The sequence below is a fragment of the Abrus precatorius genome, unplaced genomic scaffold (assembly GCF_003935025.1).
Source record: "Abrus precatorius isolate BTA unplaced genomic scaffold, Abrus_2018 Scaffold2, whole genome shotgun sequence".
NCBI classification, from domain to species: Eukaryota; Viridiplantae; Streptophyta; class Magnoliopsida; order Fabales; family Fabaceae; genus Abrus; species Abrus precatorius.
This window is the reverse complement of record NW_020874362.1, coordinates 7,971,129-7,984,491: the sequence shown is the minus strand read 5'-3', so window position 1 is coordinate 7,984,491 and position 13,363 is coordinate 7,971,129.

The window sequence follows — 13,363 nt, the reverse complement described above, 5'->3', positions numbered from 1 at the left end:
AATTCAATTCAAAGAGTTAGGAGATATAAATTCATAAAGGAAAGGGAATTATATTGACATTCATACCCAGGAATTCAAGAATCCATGAACTCACTAAGGATTACAAGAAAGTTTAGCCCTCCATAAAGATGGGTCTTACAAATTCAAGATGAAAACAAAGGAAAATCAATGCAAGAATTAAAGGGAAGTGAAGAGAAATTGTAAATCAAACCCTAAGATTGGCCTTGGCTATCACCCAAGGATCCTAAGCTCTGCAAAATGCTCCCAAAGTGGCAAAAGAATCTAAAATTATGAAAAGATCCGTACCCTAATTTCTAAAAATCTATATATACTAAGTCTGACATGGCCTCAAAGTGATCACTCTGTAAACAAGAGTGATTACGCGCAGCAACTTCATATTTTTCCCTTTCTGGAGTGATTACTCTCACTTCTGAGAGTGATTATGGGCAAGGCTATTCATCCTGAAGCTCTTTGGAGTGATCACTCTCACTTCTAAGAGTGTTTACGCGCAGGTCTGGTGGTTCTGGAGCTTTATGGAGTGATCACTCTCACTTTTGAGAGTGTTTACTCTGGCCAATCCCTTAGAATCAGCTCCCTGGAGTGATCACTATGGTACCTGAGAGTGATTACTCTCAGTTCATTTTTCCAGAGCCAAAAATTCATGAAATTTATCTAGAATTTCCTACACAATTATTCAAATGATCAAAATTGTAAAATATATTCACAAAAATTAGTGGAAATAAGACAAAGATTAAGAAAGCTATAATATTTGACCTAAATAAGGTTTTTATGTTATTTACAATCTCTAAGTCTATTTTTCATATTAAAATTCTATAAAAAGCTAGACAAAATATCTATAAATTATGGATTCATGAGAGGCCCATTGTGTTGATGGCGTCACTGCTAAGATTTATATACCATTACCACCTTCTAAGTTCCAACCTCTTTTTACCATTGTTGATTCTAAACCCCCACCAGTTCAACCGTTGCCTTACTTTTCTGTTGTCTCTAAATCAAGAATGAATGACATACCCAATAATACCCAAACAATAATCTCATGCACACCCATTGATGTAGTCCAAGTTCTATCTCACTTAGAAACTATGTCCCTCCACCAAAGCCCGAGTGGATGGATATCCCAATTATAGAGTCCTTTATTTGCCTTTGCCTTCGCCCTTTAACTATATCTTTGAGACTACCACTATTTCCACCACCTCATTCACTATCTCTTACTATTGAATGGTTAGACAGTGGCAACAAGGATATGATAAGTCCTTGGTCCCCAGATGTCAAGCCTTCTTGGAAAACGACAAAATTTGATTCAAGCAAGGAGTAATGCCCTTGGATCATCTTTTCTAGGTGAATCATGTTATAATATTTTAGAATAAAGAATACTATAGAGATTATTTGAGTCTCTTAGGCCATTTTACTTTTGGTTGAGTGTTAGAGCATAGTTTATTTTGTTGTATTTGGGAGTATGATTATTTTACTTCATCATAGGTGTATCTTTTCTTTATTTATTGGTTATGTTAAACTTTTATGACTATGTTACATTAAAATCTTGAGGATGATGTTATGAATCAATACCAAAGGGAATGATTCCCTAATACTCATTATATGTGTTGAAAAATCTATATTCTATTCTTGTATAATTTGTAGGTCTTGCTTATAAGTATGAGTGATATTATTGCTAAGTGAGATAACAATAGTATATTAAGGCAAAACATCTTATAGAGATATCGAATCATAATGTGTATGAGGATATATGTGTATATATTGGAGAAGGGGTCCCTGACAATGGCACTAAAACCTTGTTCTTTGACAATTGTACTTGTCGAAAGAAATAAGGGGGTTATAAAATAAGTTCTTCAAATATCGTCTCACAATGATTGTTTCTACATACTAAGAATTTCTTAATTTAATTATTTGAACTTATAGGATATGAAATTAAATTAAACAAGGATTCAAATATGAAAGCAATTAAAAATAATTAAAAAGAATTAAAACAATATAACCTCTGACAATAAACTAATTAAGAATAACCTAGGATATATAATTTCACCTTTACACTTGTCTATTTTCACCTTTAGATTAATTATAATTCTGATTTTCTTATGATTGTCAACCACTTATACTAAATTTATTAACATCCAATGATTATACAATGTTAACAGTATTTTTCCTAAATTATTATCCCTAATGGTCATGCAAGGTATAAGAAAGAGAAAGAATAAAGAGCTTACAAGTTGTTAATTTAATAACTATTAATAGAGAAAAACTAAGTTAGGTCTACATAATCCTTCGTCTCGTTTTATCTTATAAATTCATTAACTATATGTCGTACAATCACCTATAATATAATTATGGTACGTTTAAGGGTTGTCAATTTTGAACATACAAATATAGCGCAATAGAATAAACATCAATTAAGAAAGAAAATATGAAATTATCATTTATCATAAAAATCCATCAGAATTATGCAAAGGATCCATCATAGCCCTAACTATTGATTAACTAAACATAATCTAATGGAAAACTAAAATAATAATAATAATAAATCAATACATAGTTATTTGAAAAGTAAATGCAAACTAAAGGAGTTTTCAATGGAGAAGAGATGAAGAAAGTTTTTGATTCCAAGACACTCTTCTAGAGCTTCAATAGTCATTAATGGCCGGCCAAAAACAAGATTCCAAGATGTTTATATAGCGCCCATGAGGTTCCTTTAATAGGAATTCAAAATTCTCATATTTCTTCAAAAACAAGTGAACTTTCTTATCTACCCCTGGCCCAATTAAAATCCCTCTGAATAAGCTTTCTAATGACATAATTTGCTTGATTTTGGTATAAATTGAATGAGATATGCCCATTTAAGAGTCGTGTTGTGTGACAGAACTTCATGTCCAACTTTGAGTCTAATTTTGACCCTGAATATTATTGAATTAGACAACAAACATTTCATAATAAATCGTATATCTCTGTCTTAATTTCTAAAGCCACCAAGCTCGCTCAAATCCTATATCTACAGCTCTAGATATTGCTAACACAAGGAGAAAAGGTAAAGATGTAAAACAATTTGAGAATTAAGCAAGAAATTCATATAAATTTATTAAAGGCCCAACATCACAATCATTTAAATAATGGAATTGAAATAAATTAACATCCAAAGAGATCTACTATATACTACCAAAGATTGCTTAAAAAGCAATTGATCAATAGCCTAAATAAGTATGATTTCAAAAGGTTAAAATTATTATTCTAATTTTCCAAGATTATGCCATTGTTATTATTTTTTTTACTTGACTTAGCAACTCAAATCTTGATCCTAAAATAACTTCTTTAACCTTTATCAATTTATTAGAATTATCTTGTCCTATATGTTGACCTAATTTCCTTCTCTAATGCTGTTGTACTAACATCCAAGCACTATAAATTTGAGTATCAAATCTACTTATTTTATTCAAATTAAAAATAATGTTTTCTTCCATTATTTATTTTCTCAACATAATTATTTTATCTATAATTTAGATCTTGATCCTTATTATTTTCAAGAAATTTATTTATTTGAATATTATTATTTGTTTCTAGATATTTGTCCTACCTATGACTATACTTTCTACAAGAAAAACATATTAGATGGAATTGCTCAAGGGTGGTAGACCAAAGCAGAGCTTGGCCCTCCCCCTGGGGGCTTATAATACATTAGTGAAACCAATTGTATGGCTCTTACAGAGCTCTTACTCTCAGGTGAGGGGGGGTTTACTGGATACACTAGTTTTTGCCAGGTTCAGGGTATGGAGCCACCAGTCTTCGCTCGGCATACTGCTTCCTTAGTGGAAATTTTCCTACCAGCTAAGGCTCCAAGACCACCAGCAAGGGGAGCGAGCTACTAAATCCTGCCCGACGTCATCAAGATTTAGCACTCAGTTGTGACCTTCTTCCCTAGGGTTACCAATCAGTGACTTGTTGCTGCCTCTTGCAGTATTCGCCTTGTACGTTTGAGTCCAGCTATCACGGGGTCATTCTGCCCCTTCGAGACTGGACAACATCCAACCACTGAAGAGTTAATACCTAGTTTCCACAACCACTTAAGACATTTGAGGAAGCTCCTTAACCTCGGGTGAGGGGAAGGAGCGAGGAGAGCTGTTGTTGCTATAGAGCTCCCCCGGAGGGAAAAGATGTAATAGCCCCACAGGGAACTGTAGCTAATTGCTTTTTGGTAGTTAATGAGCTACTTACTAATCCAGTGAGTGATCCTCGGGTGAGGACCACAAACGATAAAGGGATTAATAGCTTAAAAACATACCCTTTATTTCTTATCTTTTTCACTAACTAGTAATCCTTCTTACTTAACCGAAGGATAAGCGAAGTGAAGAGAAGGGGCTCTCGGGGAGCAGCCACTCTCAGAACGAGCGAGTAAGAGGGCAACGAATCTAGTACTGCCCCGAGGGTAGCCCAAAAAGTGTACCGATGGGGCAGCAAAGTGTGTAAGGAACCCTGCATGAGGGCACTATCCCCGGGGGGGAGAGGGCCTGAGGGCAGTCAAACAAGGGCTGCTAAAGTAGCTAAGCAACTAAGCAGTTAACTCCTTGATTTCTTGAATGCACGAGCAACCTATCTTAATTAACTGAAAGCAAGTGACTTACCCTCGGGTGAGTAAAAGGAACGAGTAGGAGAGGGAGCTATCTTGCTATGGAGCTATGGAGCTAATGAGCTCGGGGCAAGGGAAGGCGACGGGAACAAGACTAACTATTCCTAACCAAAGGAAGGAATACAATAAGACCTTTACCGCTCTATAGTATGGTAACCAAAGCCCGTATTCCGGAGGAAGAGGGCTAAAGCTAGAGCTTAGCTAGCTACCTAATACCCTTTTAAGCTCTAGCGGTACGGTAGACCCCTATTTCATAGGGGGCTTTCTTGAGTACTACCTTTTAAGGTAGTACACCCTTATAGCATTAGTGAAACGCCTTTAAGAGCTCTGTAAGAGCCATACAATTGGTTTCACTAATGTATTATAAGCCCCAAGGGGAGGGCCAAACTCTGCTTTGGTCCACCACCCCTGAGCAAAAAACTTGTAAAGTGTCCAGTAAAATCTTACTCTCAGGTGAGGGGGGGTTTTACTAGATACACTAGTTTTTGCCAGGTTTAGGGTATAGAACCACCAATCTTCGCTCGACATGCTGCTTTCTTAGTGGGAATTTTCCTACCAGCTAAGGCCCCAAGACCACCAGCAAGGGGAGCGAGCTACTAAATCTTGCCCGACGTCATCAAGATTTAGCACTCAGTTGTGACCTTTTTCCCTAGGGTTACCAATCAATGACTTGCCGCTGCCTCTTGCGGTATTCGCCTTGTACGTTCGGGTCCAACTATCATGGGGTCATGATCTTCATACTCAATTTAAAATTTTGACCTAACACCTTAAATCAATTTCTATACAAATTTGAACAAATTTACCCCAAGCTAGAATTATTTGTAATTATCTATCTTTAGCATTGAACCCAAGCATGATGCCAATGTCCCAAAAATATGCATATTATATAGTTCTAAAGGAAGTTGAGGAATCCTAATCCACACTGTTAGTTTTTTGAGGGAGTGATCACTATGCTTATTTTACTAAGAAAAAGTCTTTTTTCAAATCTATAACTTTAAAATCCCCATTTTCTTCCTCAAATATTTTTCAATTTGGATTCTAAATATTTTAGACTAACGTTCTTTCCTAACAATTTCCCTGTAAGTGTATTTTTACAAGGAGCATACCAATTTTCATAGTCCTTAAGGGAAATCCTAATCTCAAAGTAAATCTCTAAATTAGAAACCTCATTTATCTTTTTTTTTTTATCAAATTTAAGATTGAAATCTTCCAAGACAAAGCTTACTATTTGAGTATTATCTTGCACAAGATCTATACCCTTAGATTCAAGAACTTTTCCCTTATATGAAACAAGTTCTAGTTTAGAAATGTTAGATTTCACTTGGAATCTACTTTCTGACTAAGTGGCACATTGTAGAGAAAAATTCATCATTCTTTATTCCTTCATCTTATTTTTGTCTATTTCTTTAATGTTCTCCCAAGTCCTATTGTTATTGTGCTATAACCTTTTCTCCTTTTTAAAGCTTCTCGTCAATTCCTTCTCAACATCCACTAAATCTTAATCTAGAACATCCATGTTATTATCTTTATGAACTATCAAAAAACTAGAGATTTCTTAAGAGAAAATATAGATTGAGGAGATCACAAAGGGATTGCACCATTGTGAGGGCTGAAGGAATCTATCAGCAACGTAACCCCCAAAACTCTTTCTTTTGGACAATAGAGGAAAGAGAAGAAATGCAAACCTTGATTATGCACCCTAGTGCCAACATGCTATGATTTGTAAAGACTATAAGTCTGTTAATCCACAAAAGCAACATGATAAAGACAATTAAGAAACTATCACAATTTATACCATATTTTTTATTAATATTTTTTAATTAAATATATTTTAAATTTAAGCTTTACATACACACACACATATAGGAAGTGTACTGTGTTAGAACACTTGTTTAATATGAGAAATGAGAACATTTATTTATAACCATTAAATTTTAGTAAATAGTTGTTTTAGTTTTTGAAATAAAGTCCTCACGTAATATATTATCAATGCATAGAAGATTATGTATGCTCTATTTTTTCATCACCTTCTTTTGTAGCCATAGGAAAATGTGATGCATTTTTTAAGTGAAAACATAAGTGAAGCCTTACTCCTAATAAGTAATAATAAATTATTTTACCTACTCTTTATTCTCTATCTCCACATACACTTTGCATTTGTTAATATACTGTTTTTATCCACCTAATATTATAATTAGCAAAATACTCACAATGGATAAGGAGTGACATTAGATAGAAAACAATGATTTGGTCGACAAAAGCAGAGCATATAAACCAAGCCTTTTCTAAAGATACGGGATGAAGTGCATGTCATGTATAGAGTATATAACTCATAATTGTTTCTTACTTGTTAGGCATAAGGCTTCGATTATGCTTTTACTTGAAAATAAATGTATCACGTCTTGATATGGCTCCAAAAGAATGGATAGGAAGAGAAATTAGAACATACACGATCTTCTATGCATTGATATATCATCAAAGAATTTTTTTTAAAAATATTAATCTTGATAATTTACTCAAATATAATGGCTATAGTTAGAAATTCTCATTTTAAACAAGTATTTCCACATGATACACTCCCAAGGACAGAGATTAAGTTACTCTAAGAGTTGTGTTGATTAAGAATGACAATGGATAAAGTACTTTGTAGGTATTCACAAAATTTATCCACAATGGGTAGGGTATTTATCCGCTTGATAGATACAAGTATGACTATAGAAAAATACTCACAAATTTTAATGAGGATGAGTGCAATTATAGGTACCTCAGTATCCACCCTACTCCAGACCCGCATATATACATACATATATATATATTATTAATTATGCTACTTAATGTAAATTTTTATCTATGTTTGAATTTTGTTCTATAATTATTTATTAAATTTTTATATTATTATGTTATTTATGTGAAGTTATATAAACATATTTTTCTTTATAAGTGATTGTATAAGATATTAATTTATTTTATTTTATTTTTTATAATGTATAACATTTATGATTCATTGAGTTTTTATTGCATACACACATTTGTTATGCACATTTTTCATTAGTAGGAACAAATGTTAATCATCAAATCATATTCAACAAAGTTAGGTTTTATTTTTTTTTATTTTTTTCTTTTATTGTTTTTTTTTTTTTTTTTGTAAAATATGTGTTTAGAATGTGAAAAAATTTCTATTTACACAATCATGCTAAAATACTTTATTAATATTGTAGACTTCCATATTTTTTTATATATTCAGTATAATTTTTTAATAATACCAGTATTTGATTCTAAAATAATCCTAACATGTGTTGAAAAAAAAAAGAATCTCTTTGTAAAATATATCACAGTAACTAGAAATATTGTTCTACCTTCTTCTTTCAAACATTAATTTTTATTTTAATTTATACATGTTATTTGGCAACAAATAATTAACTCTTTCTTTGGTTTATAGAGAAAAATCATGAAATGAAAAAACTATAAATTCAAGAAAACAAGAATTGAACCCACTTTTAAGTTTTTAAAAACTTTTTATAGATGCTTTTGTGAAATTTTGGTCAAAATAAAAATTTTACTATAATTTCATGTCTTATATTTTTTACTCAAATTTTTATAGACTATAATTATTTTATTATTTTAAATAGGAAAATTTTCTATTTTAAGTAATATTATCTTTTAATTTATGTGATTTTTTGTTTCCAATTTTTTTTCTATGTAAAATAAGAGGTTGAAAAATTTAATATAAATATTTAAATTACTGAAAATAAAAAATGCATATATAAAGATATAAAAATATATCTAATAAAAAATAGATATTTACATCACATATAAATATTTATTTTATAAGATTAATATAAAAATATATTTACTAATAAAGTAAACTATAAAAATTATTTTTTATATTTTTAATAGAAAATTTATTTATTAATTTATTATTTTATATTATATAACTAGGCTAATACAATCTAATTATTACATAATTAATATGAGATTGACTTTTTTTAAAAATTTATTTATATATGACACACATATAACATATTTTTCATACAAATATTTTCTTTAATTAAAATTATATTAATATTTAAATTATAAAATGAATGATAAATAATAAACATATTGTAAATATTTTATAAAATTTACAATTATCTACTGTTAAGTAAGCTTCTAATTTATTGATAAAATTTAAATTTTATTTTTTATATTTTAATTTAAAATAATATTTTTTTATTTAACAAGAGCATTACAAACACAATTATAATTTATTAAATTTGAATAATATTATTCTTATCATTTATTTATATTCAAAGAAATTTAAAAAAAATTATAAAATATAAAAATATTATTTATTCTTATTTCTATATTTTACTGAGGTTAGTATATATTTTTATTATAATTTACATGTTAAATAATTTTTTCTTCAAATAGAAGAATATAATTTTTTTAATATACGTATATTTTTTTCATTATAAGATTTTATTGTAACCATTTATCTTTTATTCAAATTCTTTCTTTTATAACTTATATATATTATAAATATTTAATTCATAAAAATTATTTTTCAAATAAAGTTTTATTTTTGACAAAATATTTCTGTCCAGTGCGCCGATTGAAAATACTAGTATTAATATATATATATATATATATATATATATATATATATATATTATTTCAATTAAATCCATTATTTTCGTAAAAATTTCAGATTTAAAAATTAAAAAGAAAAAATGTATTATGTGTACACTTCTCCTTGTTGTTTAGTACTTGGTCAGCTATTGTAAAGATCTATCTTGTTATCATCCAATTTAGTGTCATCATCGTTCAATCAAAACTTATGCAAGATAAGGTCATCATTAATGAATTACCTATATGCTTAATTCTTCTTATAGTTTCTCAATACTTTAGAAAGTTGTTATATTAACATACACTTAACACTTGTAGTTTTTAAATATTTATTTTCTATCTATATTTAAACTTTATTTGACAACTACATATTGAATTTTTATATTATTATACTATTTATGTGAAATTATATAAACATATTTTTTTATATAAATATTATTTGCTTTAGACAAGCATGAGTAATAGGTGTGAATATGGGAATAGGTACAATAGTACCTTATCCATATCTTATACATTGTCATTCCTAGCGATGATAAAAGTTATTTTACTTAATATTTTTTTTTATAAATGTTGACTTTTGTGTAATCCAATTATTTTAAATAAAATAAATATACAAAAATTCATACAAATAAATAACAAATTAACAAGTTTATTAGATAAATTTGTAACGTGTAATATATATTTTTAAAATACAAATGAATATTAATAATAAAATTATATATTTATGAAAGTTTAATTTATCTAAAAATTGATTTTTATAATCTAGTATATGTATTTCATTTTATTTATTAATTAGATTGATGAAACTAAACATACACAAGCACACACAATTAAAAATTTACGAAACATTTTTTTAAAGTTTAATATATATTTTTAAAATAAATATTAATTATAGATAAAACGTGCACGTGTACACGCATGTTATGAATAATATATCATATATATTATCAACTGTTTTATAAAAAGTGTAAATAGTCAGTACTGTATGGATGTTAATTGTTTATTTAATAACGTCGAGTCATACATACTTTTTATTTTATTTTTATGACATTTTTTTGTTTAATTAATGTTATTTGAAATCAATGATCCATTTAAGAGATTTTTTTTTTTTTGCCCAATAGTTATCTGGTTTTTCCCTTTTAAGGAGAATCTTTCTTTATACTTTGCTTATTATCTTTTAAATAATGATATTGACTATGATGATGGTGAATTATTTAGTTTTATTTGAAGGTGGCAAGGACCTCAAAGGATCAAATTATCTCTTTCTAGAGTTGTTTATGGAAAACTGCTAACAAATGGGAAAAGGTTTGTTAGGGGTTTTACAAATTCTAGTCTATGTAATCAATGTTGCAACAACTCTAAAACAATAATGCATGTTCTTAAGGATTGTTTTGACTCCTGATATTTGGCATAATTTTGTTGTTGGAAATTATTAAGCTATTTTTCTTTTTCTTTTTTTCAGTTTAGGGTTAACTAGATGGCTTATTTTTAATTTCAAGTGTAAATGTTTTAATAGAATAAATCACTGGAACATACAATCTGGTGTTATTATTTGGCTGTTATGGTTAAATAGGAATGATTGGGTATTTAATAAGAAATCTCTAAATTTAAAAGATTTTTTGTATAAACTAAATTGTCACACTAGGTTCATTACAACTTATTATGTCTCTGCCTTTGTTCCTTTCCATAAGACCTTCAAGCAAGAAGTTCTTATTGGTTGGGCCCCACTCCCATTTCGACCCTTCAAGCAAAAATATAGATAGTTCAGTGTATTGATCAAGGGATGACTTCATGTGAAGGACAGATCAAGGATGAACAAGGCAAATTTTGTTCTATTATTCACTATGAATGGTAGGCTCTTTTAATGGAACTTAAGCTAGCTAAAGATCTCAACTTAGAAGATGAGGATGAGCTAATCTTTAATATCCTCCTCCTTAACTTGTTCCCATTCTCCAAGAGGATGATAAGGGAATATGTTTTCCTAAGATGATTAGTTAGTTTTCTATTATTATTTTTTTAATTTGTCCCATTGATAATAATAAAAAAATTAAGAGATATTTTTAATGTTATTTATTATTCAGTTTAAATGTATTATAAACTATATATTTATTTTGTATATATGTGTGTGAAGATATCATTTTTAAATTATTTTATTATATTTATTTTAAATTAAAAATTAATAAATTTTTAAAAATAAAATATATAACTAATGATAATACTTATCATTTATATATATATATATATATATATATATATATATATATTATTTAATGTATGATTCGATAATAAAGTCTCATTAATAAAACTTTTGTTTCCTAAAAAAAGTTGTGATTTTTTCATTTTATCTCTTTTTTTATTTTTTTTAATAAATCTCTCCAAAATTATTTTCTTTTTCATGCAATTTTTCTATTAATAATTATGTAACATTTAACTTAACTCATATAATATGATATAGAATTTATGTGAATAATAATATGACATTTACATTTTTATTTTCTTCGTATTTTCAAATTTCAATTTTAAAAGTTTAAACTTTATAAGTTAAAATTTCATTCAAATATCTTAATATGTTTCAATCAAACTGTATAAGCTAACTTAGATGTTATGTAAACAATTAATGTAATGTTAATAAATTACTAAGACAGAAATCACATAAAAATAAAAAATATTTTTGTGAGACTATATTTTTAAAAAATTATAAAGAGAAACTAAATAAAAAAAATTTCAAATTTTTAAAAGACCAAAAATTTATTTAATTTTTTTAATATTATGATAAGGGTATATTTTCACTTTCATCATAAAAAAAATGATTGAATTATAAAAAAATTGGAGCGTGAGATGTTTTTAATTGATTTTGTATATTTTGGAGGGAATATCCAGATTACTATTCAAAATTCAAAATAATTTATGATGACTAAAATTTTTCTATTTATCTGGTTGAATTTATAAGATTTAGTTAATTTTCTTTACGCTTTTCTTGGTGTCAACATCAATAATAATAATAATAATAATAACTATTCTTTTCCAACAATAAGAGCATCTTTACGGCAGATTGTATATTTTCTGAGAAATTGAGAATAGCGTAAAGAAAATGGTGCATCCAAGATTGTATAAGAATTTAAAATATTTGATAAACAACAACTAGGTTGTTGTGTTAATAATAGAAAATAAGTGAGATGGGTTTTATTTTTCCCTTATTCGTTCATGCAATGTAGTGATCTGTACTTTAACATGCCAATGCATATTTAACATGAATTTTGTCGGTTAAAATATGTTAAGACAACCATTTTGAAACAACCTATTTAGGTAGGCTAAAAAAATCGAAAAGAGGGCAAAACTTGTTGCCATGAACCTTGAAATTGCAACCTACGAGGCCAGTCCATTTGTCAATTTCTAAAATCACCCAATCATCAAGCTAGACCCTCTCTATTCTGCAAATCATAAAATTCAAAACTTTTTAAGATTTTTATTAGCAATGATTGATTCTATATATTTAATATTTATGGTTGTCTTAATCTGGTCATTCTCCAAAACAATCAATGGTTGACAATGTTTGACCTCACGTCTTAGTATTAAATAATGTAAATTCTAATATAAGAATTTTAAATTTTATATCTAAAAGTAATATCTTAAATGAATTAAAAGATTCTTCCCACATACGTATCATATATTCATTAATAATATTTTCCTTTATAAAATGCAAAATTTCAATTTTTATGATAAAATATTTATAATAAATCACCCAAGCATTCTTATATTACATTTATGTCAACTCATTATCGCTAGTTTTTACTTTAAAAATGAATATATTCATAGTCTATATATTATAATTGCAGATTTTATGCCTAATTGAACACAAATAGCTTTTTTTTTCTATTTACTAGTTTCACCTTGTAATGTCATTTAAGATTAATTTGTATACACATAAGTCAAACTCAAGACTATTAAGTTAAAATAATCTTATATGAATTGCTCCACAAACTAAATAATAAATATAATTAATTAATATATTTCTTATGATATTGCTTTAAACTACATTTTTTATATTTGCAAACCAAACTAATTCAGACACCAACCAACCAATGACGAAAAAACCTCGACAGATTT